Source organism: Schistocerca americana, chromosome 1 (assembly GCF_021461395.2).
Source record: "Schistocerca americana isolate TAMUIC-IGC-003095 chromosome 1, iqSchAmer2.1, whole genome shotgun sequence".
NCBI lineage: Eukaryota > Metazoa > Arthropoda > Insecta > Orthoptera > Acrididae > Schistocerca > Schistocerca americana.
In genome coordinates this window covers 486,825,811-486,845,647 of record NC_060119.1, presented here as the reverse complement: position 1 = coordinate 486,845,647, position 19,837 = coordinate 486,825,811, and positions in this window count along the sequence as shown.

Below are 19,837 nucleotides of genomic sequence, written 5' to 3'. Positions count from 1 at the left end.
ATTATCAGCACCGAACAGATCTCGAAAGGGGCCTCGTTTTGCGTCTCCATTTGGCCGGCTGGTCGAATGTGTATATCCAGTTTTGTGGCGCATTCGGATGTGTCAGTGGCCCAATGTTGAATTGCATGTGATCGCGAGGACGGGCATATTTGTCGTCAATGTCGGTCTACCATTTATGGCTATTATAACGACGGATCACCGTATTGTACACCAAGCATGTTGCAACCCCTACACATGCGCGCCTGTCATCGGAGAAAAATTAATTGACCTCTTGTAACATTCTGTCTGATTCCAAACTTTTGATCGGAGACTGGCAGGAACCGGGCTACGGAACTATCATTCCATGGGTAGATTGCCGTTAAAACCACAACACTGTTTTTGTTACCACTCATGCGACAGTATCGTGAAGGCATTTTTGAAACTGAGAGTGCTCTTCTGCATGTAGTATGCATCTCTACGAACTCCGTGAATGACTCAAAAGGTTCAAATGGCTCTGAGCACTATGGGACTCAACTGCTGTGGTCATAAGTCCCCTAGAACTTAGAACTACTTAAACCTAACTAACGTAAGGACATCACACACATCCATGCCCGAGGTACGATTCGAACCTGAGACAGTAGCGGTCGTGCGGTTCCAGACTGTAGCGCCTTTAACCGCTCGGCCACTCCGGCCGGCTGTGAATGACTCCTGTGGGCAGTAAGATCACCAGATCTGTCGCCGACAGCACATATGTGGTATCACTACGGACGTCAACTTCGTCTGTGTGCAAGTATCAAAGATATCGAGGACAGCTACAACAGTTTGTGGTACTCCTTGCCTCGGGAAAGGATACAACGACTTAATGACACCATTACGAAACGAATCAATGAATGCATCCAAGCTAGAGGAGGTGCAACATCATACAGATAGTGGGACCAATACTTCGAAGTTCTCTGTAAATTTGACTCAATTTTGTATTGCTCGAAATAAAATCACATACGCCCTCAAACCGTCAAGTTTCATTTTGTTTCCTCCTACCATTCTGTGAGTTTCACTTTGTTTGACAGATAGCGTAACCACGAAAGATTAATATCAGGTGGTTTTGATCTACCGGCGATCTTACAGAAATACTGCTCTGATCCTTTTGGCCACCAAACCTTTGCTGGGTTTCAGGCAGTATCTCCAGATTCCTTCGATGCCAACATGCTATTCGAATACTGTTGGAGAGCCTCTGCAATGCTGTTCGTGTTTAGGATGAATACCTAGTGGGCTGAGACGTGAGTGGGAATTCGGATTGAGGAGGGATGCGTGGTAAGGTAGTCCTTGCAAACATTCGAAGCCACTGTGCCAGGGTAGTGTAGTGATTAGTGCATGTGGCTAGTGAGCAGAAGACCCTGGTTCTAATCCCGACCTTGGTACACATTGTCATTCGTCGCTTCAGTCTGTTTTCAGACATCGTACATGTTTGAGACTTGAAGAGGTCTCTGGAACCATATACTCTATTGGCCATTACCACTGCTACACCGAGAAGAAATACAGATGATAAAGGGGTATTCATTGGACAAATATATTGTACTAGAACTAGGGTTTCGCAGGGATCGAATGGAGGGCAGAGCCACGGGTCGTAACGCATCTGAAATGTAACGTCCACTGTTCAAAGTGCCGTCAATGCGAACAAGAGGTGACCGAGACGTGTAACGAATAGCACCCCATACCATCACGCCGGGTGATACGCCAGTATGGCGATGACGAATACACGCTTCCAATGTGCGTTCACCGCGATGTCACCAAACACGGATGCGACCATCATGATGCTGTAAACAGTACCTGGATTCATCCTAAAAAATGAGGTATTGCCATTCATGCACCCAGGTTCGTCTTTGAGTACATCATTGCAGGCGCTCCTGTCTGTGATGCAGCGTCAAGGGTAACCGAAGCCATGGTCCCCGAGCTGATAGTCCATGCTGCTGCAAACGTCGTCGAATTGTTCGTGGAGATGGTTGTTGTCTTGCAGAGGTTGGCTCAAATGGTTCAAATGGCTCTGAGCACTGTGCGACTTAACTTCTGAGGTCATCAATCGCCTAGAACTTAGAACTAATTAAACCTAACTAACCTAAGGACATCACACACATCCATGCCCGAGGCAGGATTCGAACCTGCGACCGTAGCGGTCACGCGGTTCCAGACTAAAGCGCCTAGAATCGCACGGCCACACCGGCCGGCTCTTGCAGAGGTTCCCATCTGTTGACTCAAGGACCGAAACGTGGCTGCACGATCCGTTACAGCCATGCGGATAAGATGCCTGTCATCTCGACTGCTAGTGATACGAGGCCGTTGGGATCCAGCACGGCGTTCCGTATTACCCTCCTGAACCCACCATATTCTGCTAACAGTCATTGGATCTCGACCAACGTGAGCAGCAATGTCGCGATAGAATAAACCGCAATCGCGATAGTCTACAATCCTACCTTTATGAAAGTCGGAAACGTGATGGTACGCATTTCTCCACCTTATACAAGGCATCACAAAAACGTTTCGCCAGGCAACGCCCGTCAACTGCTGTTTGTGTATGAGAAATTGGTTGGAAACTTTCATCATGTCAGTACGTTGTAGGTGTCGTCACCGGCGCCAACCTTGTGTGAATGCTCTGAAAAGCTAATAATTTGCATATCACAGCATCTTCTTCCTGTCGGTTAAATTTCGCGTCTGTAGCACGCCATCTTCGTGGTGTAGCAATTTAAAGGCCAGTAGTGTAGTTTCATTCATCCAAAATTAGTTAACGTGGTATCGGAAGGATTACCGGAGGAGAGAAAATTTTGAAATGCAGACAAAATGAAGAATATGTACAACAGATAATTGACGATGTAAAATGTAGTAGGTGTAAAAGGGTTAGTACAAGGTGGAATGTACTGCAGAATAGCATGAAACTAATTGACACTGAGTGACTGGCGGAAAATGAAAAAGTTCGAGCAAAGCTGCAGTTGGGTGGACGGGATTGTGGTAAGGAGGAGGAACGATTTAATGAGCGAATGGGGTGGGATCGGGTGGAAGTACGGTGATGGCGGGCGGATGCGCGTGGCAGTTACTGGAGCTGGCCGACAGGAATGTCGCCGCCCGTGGCTTTTATGGTAAGCAGCGTCTGGGCGTGGGAGCGCTCTGTCCGCCAGCTTAATGGCCGCAGCTCAGCGGGAGTAGGTGCAGAACGCGTGCGCTCATCGAAACCACGTGATCCTCCGGGTCTCTGGCTCCACCCACCAGCTGCCGTGAGGATGTCGATCAGCAGTTTCTTCAATTTATTCCAGCAAACCCACTGGGCAGTACCCTCGGTGACAACATGCAGATTATTCATGTACGACATGAGTGCTGCCTCCGGCATTGTAGGGTAAACATAACACGTGTAGGCAGGCTGCGTCAGCCGCACGAAGATCCGAGCGCGTTGTTAGGACTGCGTGGCAGGTGGCTTATCTTTTTTAACCGAGTATTATCTAGGTAAGAGCGGTCTTAGAAAGACGGTTGAGAAAGTTTTGGAGTTATTTAGCGCTTCAGAAGCTATTAGCAATTCATACTGAAACCGTACAAAGAGGGGAAACGCATCGACTGATCAATTTAGCTGAATTTTCTCATTTTGAGAACCGCAGAACCGACCTGTTTTACAGCCTAGACAACTGGTTTCGACATTCTTTGCCGTCGTCTTCATACCTCAAAAATATTTTTGCTGTCATACGTGTTCATTTTACGTTGGATTGACGCCAAATTGTGGGCTGGTTTCTGATCCGTCCTCCTGTCATCTTTTCAGCGCGCGATGGATGTCTTTTCTACCCCTTGGTACGTAGGACCTTACCAGTCTGGGTACCGGTAGTCGATTTTCCTCCATTTCGTCCGTATGATTTACCCATTTCTCCGTGTAATCGGTTATATTGTTATTGGAGCCAACGATGTTTAGCTCCTCACGAATATATTCATTTCTTATTGTGTCCTTCACTTAAAAGTTTGATTTCTTCTGTTTGTATTTGATGTTGTACTTTATTTCAGTTATCTATAGTTCGGTATCATTATCCTACAAAACTTCATCGAAGTCTCCTTACAAAATTTATTCTTTAATGTTCTTGAATTTGGTGTGTACATTAATGAATACTTACTCGGTTTTACCTTAACTTCAGCATTTGTGTCATATGGTACATCGCAGCCTAGATATTTAAAATGACTTGTTCGTACTATTATTTTTCTATCAATGACGATCTTAGTTTGTATGGGACGTTTTCCCCTGAAAGCCATTACCTTAATCTTGCTTGTGGAGATCTTCAAAATATGCTTATTGGGAATGAGAGCAAGTCTGTGCATCTGGTTCTGTAATTCATGTTCTGTTTTCCCAAAGATTATTTGGTCTTCGTCATTAAAAGAGTTTTTAGATTTCTATTACGTCCTATATTAAAACCATAGAGCTCACCCATTCCCCCTCGTAGGATGTTGTCAGTATAAATGTTAAACAGGTCTGAAGATGGATGTCTTTCAGCAGCCGTATTGTAAGTTTCAGTGGAGAAATAATATCGCCAACCGGTTGCAAGTAATTGTTTAATTCATTTAGCTAGGTTTCGACGTCTTAAGGATGCCTTCACCAAAATGAAAATTTAAAAGCCCTATAAAATAATACACAGAAAAATAAACTTGACGGAAACATTAATCAATATGAAAAATGTCATAACATAAAAAGGTTACTTACATAAAGTTACATGACGAGGAGGCAGTAGTCAAAGCTTCGAGCAGAAATGACAAGAAAATATATCTGGAAAACGCAGTAACAAACGTGGGATCCTGTTGAGATGTAAAAGGCAAATGAGGCAGTTAAGAAAGATAACATGGCTTTCTCGGCAGCAGCAAAACAATTCAATATCCCACGTAATTAGCTAAAAAATAGGAAGAAATAGGGATGCAGTTGGTAGTAAAAAGGTTATGAGTTGCTTAAGGACAATATTAAGTAAAGAACAAGAGCAAGAAATCCTTAATTATATTTTTGAAATGAAAAATCTCATTATGGAAATGCGATGAATGACCAGCGGCGATTAGCAATTTAGCTGGCAGAGGATAACAAAATATCACACCGTCTCAACATAGAGTCTGAAATGGCTGGCAAAGACTGGGCGGGAGGCTTTAGAAAATGGCAGCCTTATATTAGTCTTAGAAAGTCAGAATATTCCTCTACGGCTAGAGTAAAAGCGTTTAACGCTCAAAACATTGCAAGATAAACGATTTCATCTTGCTCATTGTATTTATAACGTAGTGAAGCCGGTCTTCTGACAGTTCAATCCAAGAACAGCAAAGTGTTTGCACTCAAAGGAAGACGACAAGTCGGAGCCGCTACTTTAGCTGACAGAGGCTTGATGTAGACTTTTATGGTTTTATGGTGTGCGTGTCTCCGGGAGGAAATTTCATTCCTCCTTTTGTAATCTTCCCTAGGCAGGGAATGAAGGTTGAACTTAAAAATGGGGCTCCGCCAGGACCCGAATTTCCGCGTCACTCTAGCGGGTGGATGCAGAGTGAAAGTGTTTTGGATTGGTTTGAGCACTTTTTAAAACATGCAAAGCCAACTGCTCGAGATCCATTTCTACTAATCTTAGATGTTAACTCCACCCGTACTAAGTACAAAGGTTCCGTTCATAACGTCAGAGAAAATCATACAATTGTTGTGTGCTTGCCCCATACTGTAGCCACAAGGTCTAACCTTTAGATGTGGCATTCATGTCTCCTTTTAAAATCTTCTACACACAAGCTTGTGAGAAATAAGTGCACTTCTGGATAGAGCATTTCTCCGTGCAGCCGTTCCAGTGACAGCCATAAATGGCTTTAGAAAGTGTGGAATTTTTCTCTGGACCCCAAGACTATGTTGCTGTTGAGGTTACTGATATTTCTTTGGACAGGGATTCTAATACTGTGCCTTGTTCAAGTACTGGTTACCCTAGCTAAGTCTTCTGCAAGTGTTAGTCGCTCTGGGCGCCAGAATGTTGTGTTTTCTTCAAGTAGACCCACTGGTTCATTTCTGGAACCAAATTATGAGCTGTCTTCAGTGCCGGTGCCTACAGATCATAGGTGATGAGCCTTTCCCAAGAGAAGGTTCCCATCAGCGTCCGAACACTGAAGAACTTACGTCTAAGCATCCAACAGGTTTGTTCCAAGTAATTCCAAAGGATGTAACGCTTTTGCCTAAGAAATAATGTGTTAATCAAAGACAAACTAGTAGTAAAAAAGGAAAGACTGTCATAAGCTCTTGAAGCCCTTATGAAAATGTGTTGGCTGAAGCTAAAAGAAAGAAAGATGAAGAGCTTTTAAGGAACAAAAGGAAATTCGAAGAAAGACAAACAGATAAGGCCAATATTCTACAATGTATGGCGACACAAAATAAAGGTAAGAAGATAAAAGAGGGAGGAAACACTAAGAGAATTTCTGTTAAAAGACACTTTTATAAGACGATGTGGAAGGAGAAAATTCCACTGATGAAGGCAGTGACACAAACTGTTTTTACTGCAAGAAAGTGGTTCCTAGATCTAAAGAAAATAAAGGACGCATAAAGTGTCACAGCTGTAACGCTGGGCTCATGAAGCGTGCGCTGGATGTGGTGAAGACCATGACAACTTCACGTAAGAATTTTGTACATTACTTAATATTGTTTCTGAGTAGATAAATTGTGAATGAATTAGACTGAAATAGAAATCCATAGTTTGTGGTTGATTTCTCTATTTGCATCATCAGGAATAATTAATACTTCAAATTTGTTGACCATTTTCACCAACAACGTATTGCAACCAGTTTCTTTCTCATCTCTATTAGTGTTCTCCTAATAATAATCAGTTGTCAAATAAAAACTGAAAGCCTACCCATTATTTTGTAACTAAGCAGTCTATTTTGGAATGGTAGCAAGGCACTGGCCACTGTACCCCATAGCTATAGATATTTGACCTTAGCTATAAATATTTGGTGTGATTCTTTAAGTATGTAGTTCTATTAATAGCCATAGTTTCATGAAAATTCAGTTTCACTTAGAGTGGCCACTTTACACCACCTTCTCCTATAACTAAGAGCCATCTCTTAGGCTTTCTGAAATGCCCATTACGTAAAGTACAGAGTATTGCAGAATATTTAGGCGAATAGCTGCACAGTCTAAAAATATCTGCATGAAGGAGGCTTGAGTAGTACAAATCGCTATGAGATTTGAAGAAAAAGATGTCTCGGACTAGAGGCAGAAAAAGCAGTAAAAAATAAAGGAATCAAAAATCCCCTAGTAGCGGATTAAAGCCATTGAAAAAGTTTTTCTTACGTAATTGTAGCTCTTCGTTGAAGATAGGCCATCGTTCTTAGAAATATGCTTGAAAACCTCCAGCTCTTCGAGTATGTCGATCCTGTGATCTTATCATAAGAAACAGCTTGTTAATATGAGACCAAAGACCCCAAAACTGCATTCCCAGTTTAAGGTACATAAAATTCACTATCCAATACGTCCGATTGGGAACAGAATGAAGAGTGCATATCATGAGTGACCTAGGTTTCTTCGAGATAAAATAAAACAGTCGTTTGTTTTTCGAAATAATTATTCTGTCATAAATAGCGTAAACATAGTAAAAACAAAGATTTGAAGTGTGATCAGGATACTAAATTACTTTCACTTGATATTACGAACCTATATACTGTTGCGCCAGTTCAAACACTTATTGATATCGTTAAAAAACCTACATACTTTCAAAAAAGATATTCCTCATAAGCAAATCACTGACCTAATTCGTTTGCTAAGAACAGTAGTAAGATACCACTATTTTGTTTTCAATGGCAAACTGAACCATCAGCCTGATGGCCTAGCTCTGGGTAGGCTACTGGCAAGCATCTTTGCCGATTTTTGTAGTTAATTCGTTGGAAGAAAAATGCCTCAGTAATTTTTCAGCTATTGATCTAGATATTTCGTCATATTCTAATTCTGTACTGGGGGTTCCCGGGAAAGTACTGAGCATTTTATTCGAATTTTTGCCTTCATACAAAAAAAATCAGTTTCACTTGTGAATTTGAAAGTAATCATACTCAGCTAGATTACTAGTACTGGCATAGACAAAGACAGACTTTCCTTCGGTATTTTTCGAAAAGCCACTAACACGGAATAGATTGTGCCCGATAGTTCAGTGCATTCTCATTCCCCCCTAACAGAAAGTATTTTTCCTTATAGCCCTGCATCGTGCAGTTTCTGTACCACTGCCACCAGCCAAGATAATCCTGCGTTAGTTGAAAATATCTTCAAAGTTAAAACTGACTCTAAAGTGACTACTTAGACATCAGTGCTCTTTCTGACAGTAACGAGTATAACAAAGTTTTTTTAGATTCCATTTTTAGGCCATATTTATTATAGAATTCGTCGTCTTCTAGTTAAAAAATATGGATGGAAAGTTACCTTTTCTACTAACAGTAACTTGCACAAAAATCATATTCATAATCTTAAGTCCACCGTCGCTCCTATACACAGTTTAGTAGTTCACAAAATCACTTGTGATACGTGTCCTGTTTATTATATAGGACAAACCGAAAGATCTTTCAGTATCAGGTCTAAGAAACATTTATTGGGAAAAAGAGGCACTGACGTACCTCATCGCACTTTGCATGATCATCTGTTAATTTCTAGTCGTAAACCGGAAAGTGCCGAAGAAATTTCCTTTTTGTGTGGCGAAAAGAAAGGTCACAGGCTCGACATACACAAGAGTTGGAGATTTTCAAGCATATTTCTAAGAACATTGACCTTATCCTGAACGAACAGTTATAATTATGTAACAAAAATTCATTCAGTGGCTTTAACCCAATACTTTCGGATTTTTGATTCCTTTATTATTTTATTTTTTTTACTGTGCTTTCCTGCCTCTAGTACCGAAACCTCTTTTTCTTCAAGTCTCATATAGATGTATACCAATAAAGTTTCCTTCATGCAGATGTTTTTGGACTGTGCAGCTATGGCTCTCAGTTGTACTTCATTTGCTTGACTACTTCGTATTTTCAAAAATACCTTAAGTTCTCATCCTTCGGATTTTGTTCTTTTTATAATTAACTGTTGTTTAATTCGATTATTTCTGTTATAATATCTCAAATGGGCATACGTCACTGTCCGCACCCGATAGGTGGCGCAACTTGTGTCTTGTTTTCGTAGTTGCAATGTAAGCCACTGTGCCGCTTAGTCTGATGTTGTTCCTTGCAAGGTGTACGTACCAAAGGCTGGAACGGTTTGAATTTTTAATTTTTGAGTTGAACATGTCTGCTCTAAACTTTGGCTATTGGCTTCTCGCAACAGAACTTTACAAAAGTAACCTTTCTATGTTACTACATTTTTCATCTTCGTTGATATTTCTGTCAAACTTACTTTTCTATGTATTATTTTACAGAGCTTTTAAATTTTCTTCTGATGAAGACATCCTTCGAGGAGTCGAAACCTACGTAAATGCATTAAACAATTATCTTTCTACGATTATACTGATTTTTAAGGTCATTAATTATCTGCGTGGAGTAGCCCCTCTTATCCAGAATCACCCACAGATCCCTCTTCCTCACACGATCGAAGGCCTTTTCATCCATACAAATTACGAAAATGTATGAATATATTTGTGTGTGTTCAACATCTCCCCCTACGCCACTTTACCGATTTCAGCTGAACTTGGTATACTTATCTCTTAATGTCAAGCAATAGTCGCTGTCGGTGTAAGACTACCTACCTATCACAGTTCAGTAGATATGACATCATTAAACAATGAGATGCGTGGAAAACTGCCGTATCATGCACTACGTTTAAATTTATTGCTTGTGTCCCACCAACTTGATTCGCGCATAATTTGGCAGCCAGTATTCACATATGCCGCGATATGCACCTACAAAATTATATTATGATACTAGACATAATCCCTGAGATGCGTAAAAAACTGCTGCATTGTGTGTGACGTTTAAAATGTAATGCTTCTTTGCTACTAACTTTATCGTAACACATTTTGCAGACAGTATCCCGTACGCTACTGGTTCAAAATGGTTCAAATGGCTCTGAGCACTATGGGACTTAACATCTGAGGTTATCAGTCCCCTAGAACTTAGAACTACTTAAACCTAACTAACCTAATGACATCACACACATCCATGCCCGCGGCAGGATTCGAGCCTGCGGCCGTAGTGGTCTCGCCCTTCCAGACTGAAGCGCCTAGAACCGCTCGGCCACCGCGGCCGGCCCGTATGCTACTGAATGTGGCTACAAAATTGTGCGATTACCTGACACACATATCAGGAGATATGACGTCATAGACATTGAGATGCACGAAAAACAACCGTATTATTCTTGAAGTTTATTATTTCTTTGCTACTAATTATATTCGCTACATATTTCGCAGACAGCATCCTAATATGCCGCTGTATGTTTCTGCCCAAATATATCATAGTACGACACACAGTTCAAGAGATATGGCGACATAAGCACTGAGATTTGTGAAAAATGCCGCATCATAGATGATGTTTTAATTTGTCTTTGCTACTAATACTGTTCGCAAAAAAATTCGCAGGTGATATCCAAAGAAGATGAACGCAGATAGGGTGAAGACGAGGGGGTTGACAGAGGGAGGGAGAGGAGGAAAATAGAGAGACAAAGGAAAGATAAGGAGATGTACAGAGGAGGGGGAGGGGGAGATTGAGGAGATGGACAGAAAGAGGGGGATTAGGAGATGGACAGAGAGGGAAGCAGGAAACGGACTAATTCGACAGGAATAAATACCCGATGAACATCGGGTACTCATCTACTTGTCTATGTCGAATTCTCTGTTTTTCAATAATTTGGTTCCCTACGATTACATTATCAACGCATGAGTGGCCTAGCCTAGAGCTACGTTGTTCCGAACTCGTTTACTTTATATTTTCGGCTTAAATTAAACACCACTTGCCATACTGTCAGCAGCATCTTTCAGTGATCGCAGCTGCCTGATTGAGTCGTGATATGTGAGCGACGCAGGCCGTGGGGCTTGCGTCGTACGTAAAACACCCCGTACAAGTGGCTCACACAAACAACACTTGCGTGACGTAACTCGGATATTAATCTTTCGTTAACGACATGTCGGGAAGTATACCACAAGAGGGAAGAAACTGGACTCGTATTCTGGAAACGCGCGATTCTAATTCGCAACTGCATATAGTAGTTTAGTTTGTCGGCGGGCATAACGTCTAAGCTGAGCATCAAAATGTAAGCAATAACATCGTACGTGATGAAATGAAGCAACTTCTGACATCTACCCCGAAATTAAGTATGGGAATTAATTCAGAACCGACAAATGAAAATTTGGGCTAGGACGGGAATCGAACATAAATTTCATTCGTTACGCGAGGGTTGCCGTAACTATTTCGGCTATCAGAGCACGCTTTCCGCCCGACCCAAATTCCCATCTTGTCACACACTACTTAATTAGCGTCCGTGTCCGCCACACTCATTACTCGCAGCATTACGCTGGCTTCCTGCAAGAACTTAGGAGAGAGAGTGTATCCGCAATGAAGTGATGATTTTAATGGCCTTCAAGCCGTATACATTTATGAATGTGTAGTGTCTATTCTTTCGGACAAGTCCGAAATGGTCCAAATGCCTCTGAGCACTATGGGACAACATCTGAGGACAACAGTCCCCTAGAACTTAGACTATTTAAACCTAAAGAACCTAAGGACATCACACACATCCATGCCCGAGGCACGATTCGAACCTGCAACCGTAGCAGTCGCGCGGTTCCGGACTGAAGCGTTGGAGCCGCTCGGCCACCGCAGCCGGCTCGATAGGTACGAGGAAACAGACACCACACATATATGCACATCGTCATGTCTCATGGTGTTCGTAAAGTAGAGGACCACTGTAGTTACATAAAAACCGCATAGTCCGATTTTCGTCACTAGTTCTGTTCAATTAACATTGTACTCTCTATTAAGGTGATGAACGAAAAAGTTATGACCACATGCTCAATAGCGCTTTGGTACACATTTGCGACGCAACACGTCAGTGATTCTAAGTGTCACGGATTCGACAGGTCCTTGATGGGTTACCAAAGATATATGACACGTATAGTTCCAGTTCCCATAAATTATGGATCAGTGGTTAACGGATGCGGATCTGATGCGTTACGTCTGTTCCAGATTAGGTGAATTTGGTTGCCAAGATATCAACTCAGTCCATTATTATCCTCCTGAAAATCACTGCAGCATGATTACGGTCTCGTGATACAGACATTTACGCTATTGGCGTTTTCCATCGCTTTACAGGAAGACACGTAGCATGAAGAGCAGCATATGGTCTGCAATAATGTTCAGGAAGTCCATAGTGTCAGGATTCCTCCGTTACTACTACATCTACCATGGAAGCCCGGATGACAGTCTCCCAAACCATAATTCTATCCCCAAAAGTTCGCATCCATGGCACGGCGTACTTTCAGGCAGCCGCTGGGACAACACGGATACACAAAGGTATCGTCCACTACGGAATCCCATGTTCTACAGTTGACGCTGAACAGTAAGTTTCAAGACACTTGTGCCTGTACCATCATTGTACTCTATCATCGTATCAGCCACAGATTATTAGCTATCCTACTTTACAGAACGGGCCAGCCTCATACCTTCACATCCTGGGATGAGCATGGACCTCCAACACCTTGGGATTACTCATAGTTTCACCGTTCATCAGCCATTTTCCATAGATGGACCCTAACCACAGACCTGCTTCGCCGTTTTAGAGATTCTCCTTCTCTGCTCCACTTACACCCGGCACTCCTCCGAAGAGTAGTCAGGTGCAATTTACCTGGTGTTTCGCCAGATATCTCTAATTAGTTTTTGCATTGTGTAGCTAGAGTCAGAACCAACAATTGTTTCCCATCACATCTTCCATGCAACATCCAGCGTCAGTGCAGATCGCTGGTTTGTTTCCCGTTACAAACAAAATTATTATTAAAGTGGAATTTTACGTCGCCGTTCAATAGAGTGTTCGGAAAACAGTGAGCCTCGTGATGCCAATTGAGGAGCTACTTGACTGGATAGTAGCGGCTCCACGCTCTGGAAAGTCTGCTAAACGGCCGGGAGAGCATTTTGCTGACCAGATGCCTCTCTTTGCGACAGCCACATGACGCTGCAAGGCAGCGGATGACCCGTAGGCGGGAAGACATTTCTTCGGCCTTCACGGCATGGCGAGGAGCTCAGTTAATTCGATAGAGCGGTCCGAAGTTACTGTAGTGAGGGATGCGTTTTATCGATATGTATTAACAGGAATAGTAAAATACAAAAAATGACTAGTACTCCGGCAACGATTCGTGTGTCAGCCTAACCAGCGTCGGGTTGCTACCGGCATACAACAGTGCTACTCAGCTGTTGCTGGAGTACCGGTTGTTCTTCGTTTTTTAATGTTCCTTTTAACACATATCGATAAAAAGAATATCGCACTAGACTTATTTAGGATGGGCACATAAAATTCTGCTACGAAAAATGTTTTGTTTGTAACAGGAAAAAAGGTAGACGCTTTCCATCGAGAATGGACTTTATGACCTTTGTTTACTTCATCTGAATCTAGCTGCACCTGAAAAAAACTGCACACATCTTGCGTAACACTGGAGGAAATGCATCTGACGACTTTTAAGAGAGACTCAATGTGTACTGTCTGTACTGCGTCACGTTCTCTTAACGCCAGCAGACAGTATTGATTTTCGAGGTGGGCAATGGTTATAATGTCTTGGCTCATCCGTGAGTGACAGCGCTGTCGACCAGACTTTAAGTCTCTAATCGTCGGCCAAATCTTCCTAACGTAAGTCCGAAAATGTTACGGCACCATATGAACGAAGGGGAATAGGAATATAGGATTTGTCAGAGACACTATCAGTTATTTTTGTCAACACCTCGTTTTTAGCATATGGAAATTGTGAGAAGGTTTTAATAAGTCCGGCAAATTCACTTCTTGTATTTATTTCTAACTACGCGAAAAGTTAAGGATCTCATCCCATAATTAATGAGTCGTAAATCCGATTGCGTTAGTTAAAGAAATTCAGATTCAAGTCACAGCGTTATACAAGGCGAACCTGAACTTCACCAACAAAATTTCTGAGGTTGTTTGGGAATGCTAGGTATTTTCCGACTATTTGGTATAAGGGGCGCATAGTCCCCGGTGACTCATCACAGAGTAGCTGCAGGGAAAACGAGTTATTCAACACTGTTCTGAAACTCCTAAATCTGTATCTTGTTCTCCTTTCTGTAGGTTTATCATGCCTGCTGTATACGTGTGACCATAAAATTCGTGCCTTACAGCTTTAAAAGCAGTTCAGTTAGGATCTGTAAACAGCGGTATATTGAAGGTAACACGTTTATACGCCGATGTCGCACTTCTCGACCTTTACTATAAACAGATGCATAAAAAGCTACGTGATTATATGTGTCTTCGCATCTAATCATGGAATTTTCTTAGATCACAAATTATTAGACATTAACTACCAAACACGGCACCTCAGCTTTGGAACGAAGTAATCCAACATATCGAGAAAATAAGTTTTTTGTTTATCTAGCGCTGCAGGTGACCAAACAAGAAATAAAAAAAAACAGGGTATGGATTCGAACGTCTAAAAATCTTCATCGCTCGTGCATGCGCATTAAAACCAATTTGTAAACGGTGTCGCATGTGCTCTGATCCTTGCTCGAACACAGTTATTGTGTGTCATACGAGGGGGTATCGAAAAACAAGCCGGAATTATTTTTTAAAAGCTATATATTTTCAGATTGATTACAAAACAGCCTTATCCCCTTCAAAATACACTCCATTACAACTAATACATTTGTCCCATCGCTGCTTCGACTGTTCAAAACATTTTTTGTGTTAATCATCAGAAATGGATGACAACCCCTCCTTCGTTTCCTTCTTGACTTCTTCAGTGTAGTAATATCGGTGTCCTTTCATGCTCCTTTTCATGCATAGAAATGAGAAAAAGTCGCACGGAGCCACGTCAGGTGAGTAAGGTGCGTGAGGCAGCGAATCATGCCATTTTTAGCGAAGAACTGTCTAACAGAGATGGCTGTCTGTGCCGGTGCGTAATTGCGGTGGAAGATCCAGCCCCCTGACTGGCACAAATCTTTCGTTAAAATTTGCTGAACAGAGCTCCAACATAACCCAGTAATTTCTGACGGCTAACCAAGTTTGTCGCCGCTCTGTGAGCACAAGCTCTCGCATTTTTTCAATATTTCCGTCGATTCGAGCTGTTGATGGACGTCCAGAACGAGGTTTGTCATGAATCGGCATATTGCTATTTTTAAATCGAGGAAACCATTCGTACACTTGAGTTTTTCCCATAGCGTCATGTTGGTAAACTGTTTTCAACATTAAAACAATTTCAGCAGCATTTTTACTGAGTGGTAAACCAAATTTCACATCTGTATGTTGTTCTCTTAAAGCTGCCATCGTAAAAAACGAGACAAGGACGAAACAGTACTAGCAAAAACAATCACAGCACGAACTTCGCCCACGACAATGCTACTCCGGATTTTTTTTTTAATGTACTTTCACTTTCTCAACATTAAATCGAACCAACAACCTTACTATATGAAACTGAAATTATAATTAGCTATCCACTTTCAGTTCCTATTTTCCTAGAGATTCGTGCGTAGTGAATGAATGCTTACTCGCCCTTCTTTTTGATGTAAATGTCTCATCATGCTGCAACAATACTGCTGATTTATAACTTTGATGATTTATGGGAGGATTCAAAACCCTATTCACACGTCATTCATTCTTCCATTTGTGTATAGTCCGTCACTCTTCACATGACAGGATAATGATAACAGAAACACAAAAACCTACCATTATTTCACTGCACTGATCTGCGACCTACCCGGCGCTTCTCGCAAATGACTGACGGTACTACCACTTCACTGAAAGTGTTCCAACGAGTTTATTTTTGAGACGTATTGATTGTAAGCCAAATAACATAAAGTAACTGAATCAAATTACTTGTATTTAGCTAACCTCTGTGTTACAATGTCATTATGTACACAATAAAGGGATTCCTCACCATTTATAACTGAAGCAATTCATGGGATTTACGAAGTGTGTGTCTGAATTAAAAAGGAAGTATAATGTTAGGGAAGGAATGTCAGAAATATACAGGGTGGTCCATTGATAGTGACCGGGCCAAATATCTCACGAAATAAGCATCAAACGAAAAAACTACAAAGAACGAAACTAGTCTAGCTTGAAGGGGGAAACCAGATGGCGCTAAGGTTGGCCCGCTAGATGGCACTGCCATAGGTCAAACCGATATCAACTGCGTTTTTTTTAAATAGGAACCCCCATTTTTTATTACATATTCGTGTAGTACGTGAAGAAATATGAATGTTTTTGTTGGACCACTTTTTTCGCTTTGTGACAAATGGCGCTGTAATAGTCACAAACGTATAAGTACGTGGTATCACGTAACATTCCGCCAGTGCGGACGGTATTTGCTTCGTGATACATTACCCGTGATAAAATGGACCGTTTGCCAATTGCAGAAAAGGTCGATATGGTGTTGATGTACGGCTATTGTGATCAAAATGCCCAACGGTCGTGTGCTATGTATGCTGCTCGGTATCCTGGACGACATCATCCAAGTGTCCGGACCGTTCGCCGGGTAGTTACGTTATTTAAGGAAACAGGAAGTGTTCAGCAACATGTGAAACGTCGACCACAACTTGCAACAAATGATGACACCCAAGTAGGTGTTTTAGCTGATGTCGCGGCTAATCTGCACATCAGTACCAGACAAATTGCGCGAGAATCGGGAATCTCAAAAACGTCGGTGTTGAGAATGCTACATCAACATCGATTGCACCCGTACCATATTTCTATGCACCAGGAATTGCATGGTGACGACTTCGAACGTCGTGTACAGTTCTGCCACTGGGCACGAGAGAAATTACGGGACGATGACAGATTTTTTGCACGCGTTCTACTTAGCGACGAATCGTCATTCATCAACAGCGGTAACGTAAACCGGCATAATATGCACTATTGGGCATTGGAAAATCCGCGATGGCTGTGGCAAGTGGAACATCAGCGACCTTGGCGGGTTAATGTGTGGTGCGGCATTTTGGGAGGAGGGATAATTGGCCCCCATTAATCAATGGCAATCGAAATGCTGCAGTGTATGCTGATTTCCTACGCAAAGTTCTACCGATGTTACTACAAGATGTTTCACTGCATGACAGAATGGCGATGTACTTCCAACATGATGGATGTCTGGCATACAGCTCGCGTGCGGTTGAAGCGGTATTGAAGAGCATATTTCATGACAGGTGGATTGGTCGTCGAAGCACCATACCATGGCCCGCACGTTCACCGGATCTGACGTCCCCTGATTTCTTGCTGTGGGGAAAGTTGAAGGATATTTGTTATCGTGATCCACCGACAACGCCTGACAACATGCGTCAGCGAAGTGTCAATGCGTGTGCGAACATTACGGAAGGCGAACTACTCGCTGTTGAGAGGAATGTTGTTACACGTATTGCCAAATGCATTGAGGTTGGGACATCGTTTTGAGCATTTATTGCATTAATGTGGTATTTACGGGTAATCACGCTGTAACAGCATGCGTTTTCAGAAATGATAAGTCCACGAAGGTGCACGTATCACATTGGAACAACCGAAATAGAATGTTCAAACATACATACGTTCTGTATTTTAATTTAAAAAACCTACCTGTTAGCAACTGTTCGTCTAAAATTGTGAGCCATATGTTTGTGGATATTACAGCGCCATCAATCACAAAGCGAAAAAAGTGGTCCAGCTAAAACATTCATATTTCTTTACGTACTACAAGAATATGTAACAAATATGGGGGTTTCTATTTAAAAACACAGTTGATATCCGTTTGACGTATGGCAGTGCCATCTAGCGGGCCAAACTTGCGCCATCTGGTTCCCCCCTTCAAGCTAGAAAGTTTCGTTCTTTGTAGTTTTTTCGTTTGACGCTTATTTCGTGAGACATTTGGCCCGGTCATGATCAATGCACCACCATATATATATATATATGCCCTTGAAAACCCTCTTGCCGCCGACCACTTGCTTCCCGAGTCCTCCCCCAGTCACCAGTTAGCTTCTCTCGCAAAACACCTCTTGAAATTCCGCTGTTACCTGATGTTAAAACAAAAATGTGTATAAACTCTTGAGCAACTTAGGGACACCTGCCTAGTAGCAGGTGCAACCACGCTTCATCCTTATCACGGCGAAGAAGCTATGCGGAATACATTCCACTAGACGGCGATAGTGTTTTTGGAACTATTCTTGTTTACATTTACATTTACTTGCCTGCTCCGCAAGTCGTCATGTGGCGCATGGTTGAGATACCTTCTACTATTAGTAGTCATATACTTTCGTATTTCACTCGCAAACAGAGTGACAGAGAAACGATTGTCCGTGCTCTCATTTCTCTTATCTTCGTGGTCTACGTGAAATGTAGGTTTGCGACAATGTTCTGCCGTCAACTTCCGACGCTGGTTATCAATAATGTTTCTCGCAGAGAACGTCACCTTCCCATCAGGGATTCTCATTTGAGTTCATGAAGCACCTCTGTAATACTCGTGTACTGATCGGAGCTACCGGTAATAATTCTAGCGCCGGCCGGTGTGGCTCAGCGGTTCTAGGCGCTACAGCCTGGAACCGCGCGACCGCTACGGTCGCAGGTTCGAATCCTGCCTCGGGCATGGATGTGTGTGCTGTCCTTAGGTTAGTTAGGTTTAAGTAGTTCTGAGTTACAGGGGACTGATGACCTCAGAAGTTAAGTTCCATAGTGCTCAGAGGCATTTGAACCATTTGAATAATTCTAGCAGCAGGCCTCTTATTTTAAACCGACGTGGTGTGGATCCCAAACATCCGAGTAGTACCCAAGAACTGATCACACTCGTATTCTATACGCGATATCCTTTATAGATGAGCTACACTTCCCTAAAATTCTACCAGTAAATCAAAGTCGACCAATCGCTTCCACTATTACTGTTCTTACGGGCTGATTTCATATCAATCGCTTTTCAGCGTTACGCCTAGATAGCCTAGATACTGACGTGACTTTGACAAGCAGCACAGTGCCAGTGCTGTATTCAAACATTACAATGTTATTTCCATACTCACCTGGATTAACTCACATTTTTCTGCATTTAGAGCAAGCTGCCATTCGTCACAGAAACTAAAAATTTTGTGTAAATAATTCGTGTTTTCCTACAGTCACTCCCAATGTCATCCTTCTTATATGCACCACATCGCTGGCAGCTGTGCCCAAGCGGTTCTAGGCTCTTTAGTACGGAACCAGACTGCTGCTACGGTCGCAGGTTCGAATCCTGCCTCGGGCACGGATGTGTGTGGTGTCCTTAGGTTAGTTAGGTTTAAGTAGTTCTAAGTCTAGGGGACTGATGACCGCAGATGTCAAGTCCCATAGTGCTCAGAGCCATTTGAACCATTTTGAGCTCTACATCGTCACCAGAAAACAGCCACAGGTTCCTGTCCATCAGATCATTTATGTACACTTCTGTTTGTAAAAAGTTGAAAACTCAGAAGCAGTGGTCTGCAACACAACAATAAGAGGACGTATGCAACGGCGGAACCAAAGTAAGTTACTTAAATGGCAGAGAGGTGGCGCGCACTGTCCCAGCAGCATCCTCTTTCGTGTGACTGGACAGGTCAGTATTACGCAGCGCTCAGTCGGTGCGGAGCTGTCGTATGAAATAGAAACGTGTAACCTAATGCCATATGTCTCGCCTACATCACAGGGTGGAATATCAGCCAATGAGTGCGTTCGATTGGACACAATGATTTATCTCCCGGAGGTGGGTCGGTCGTTCCG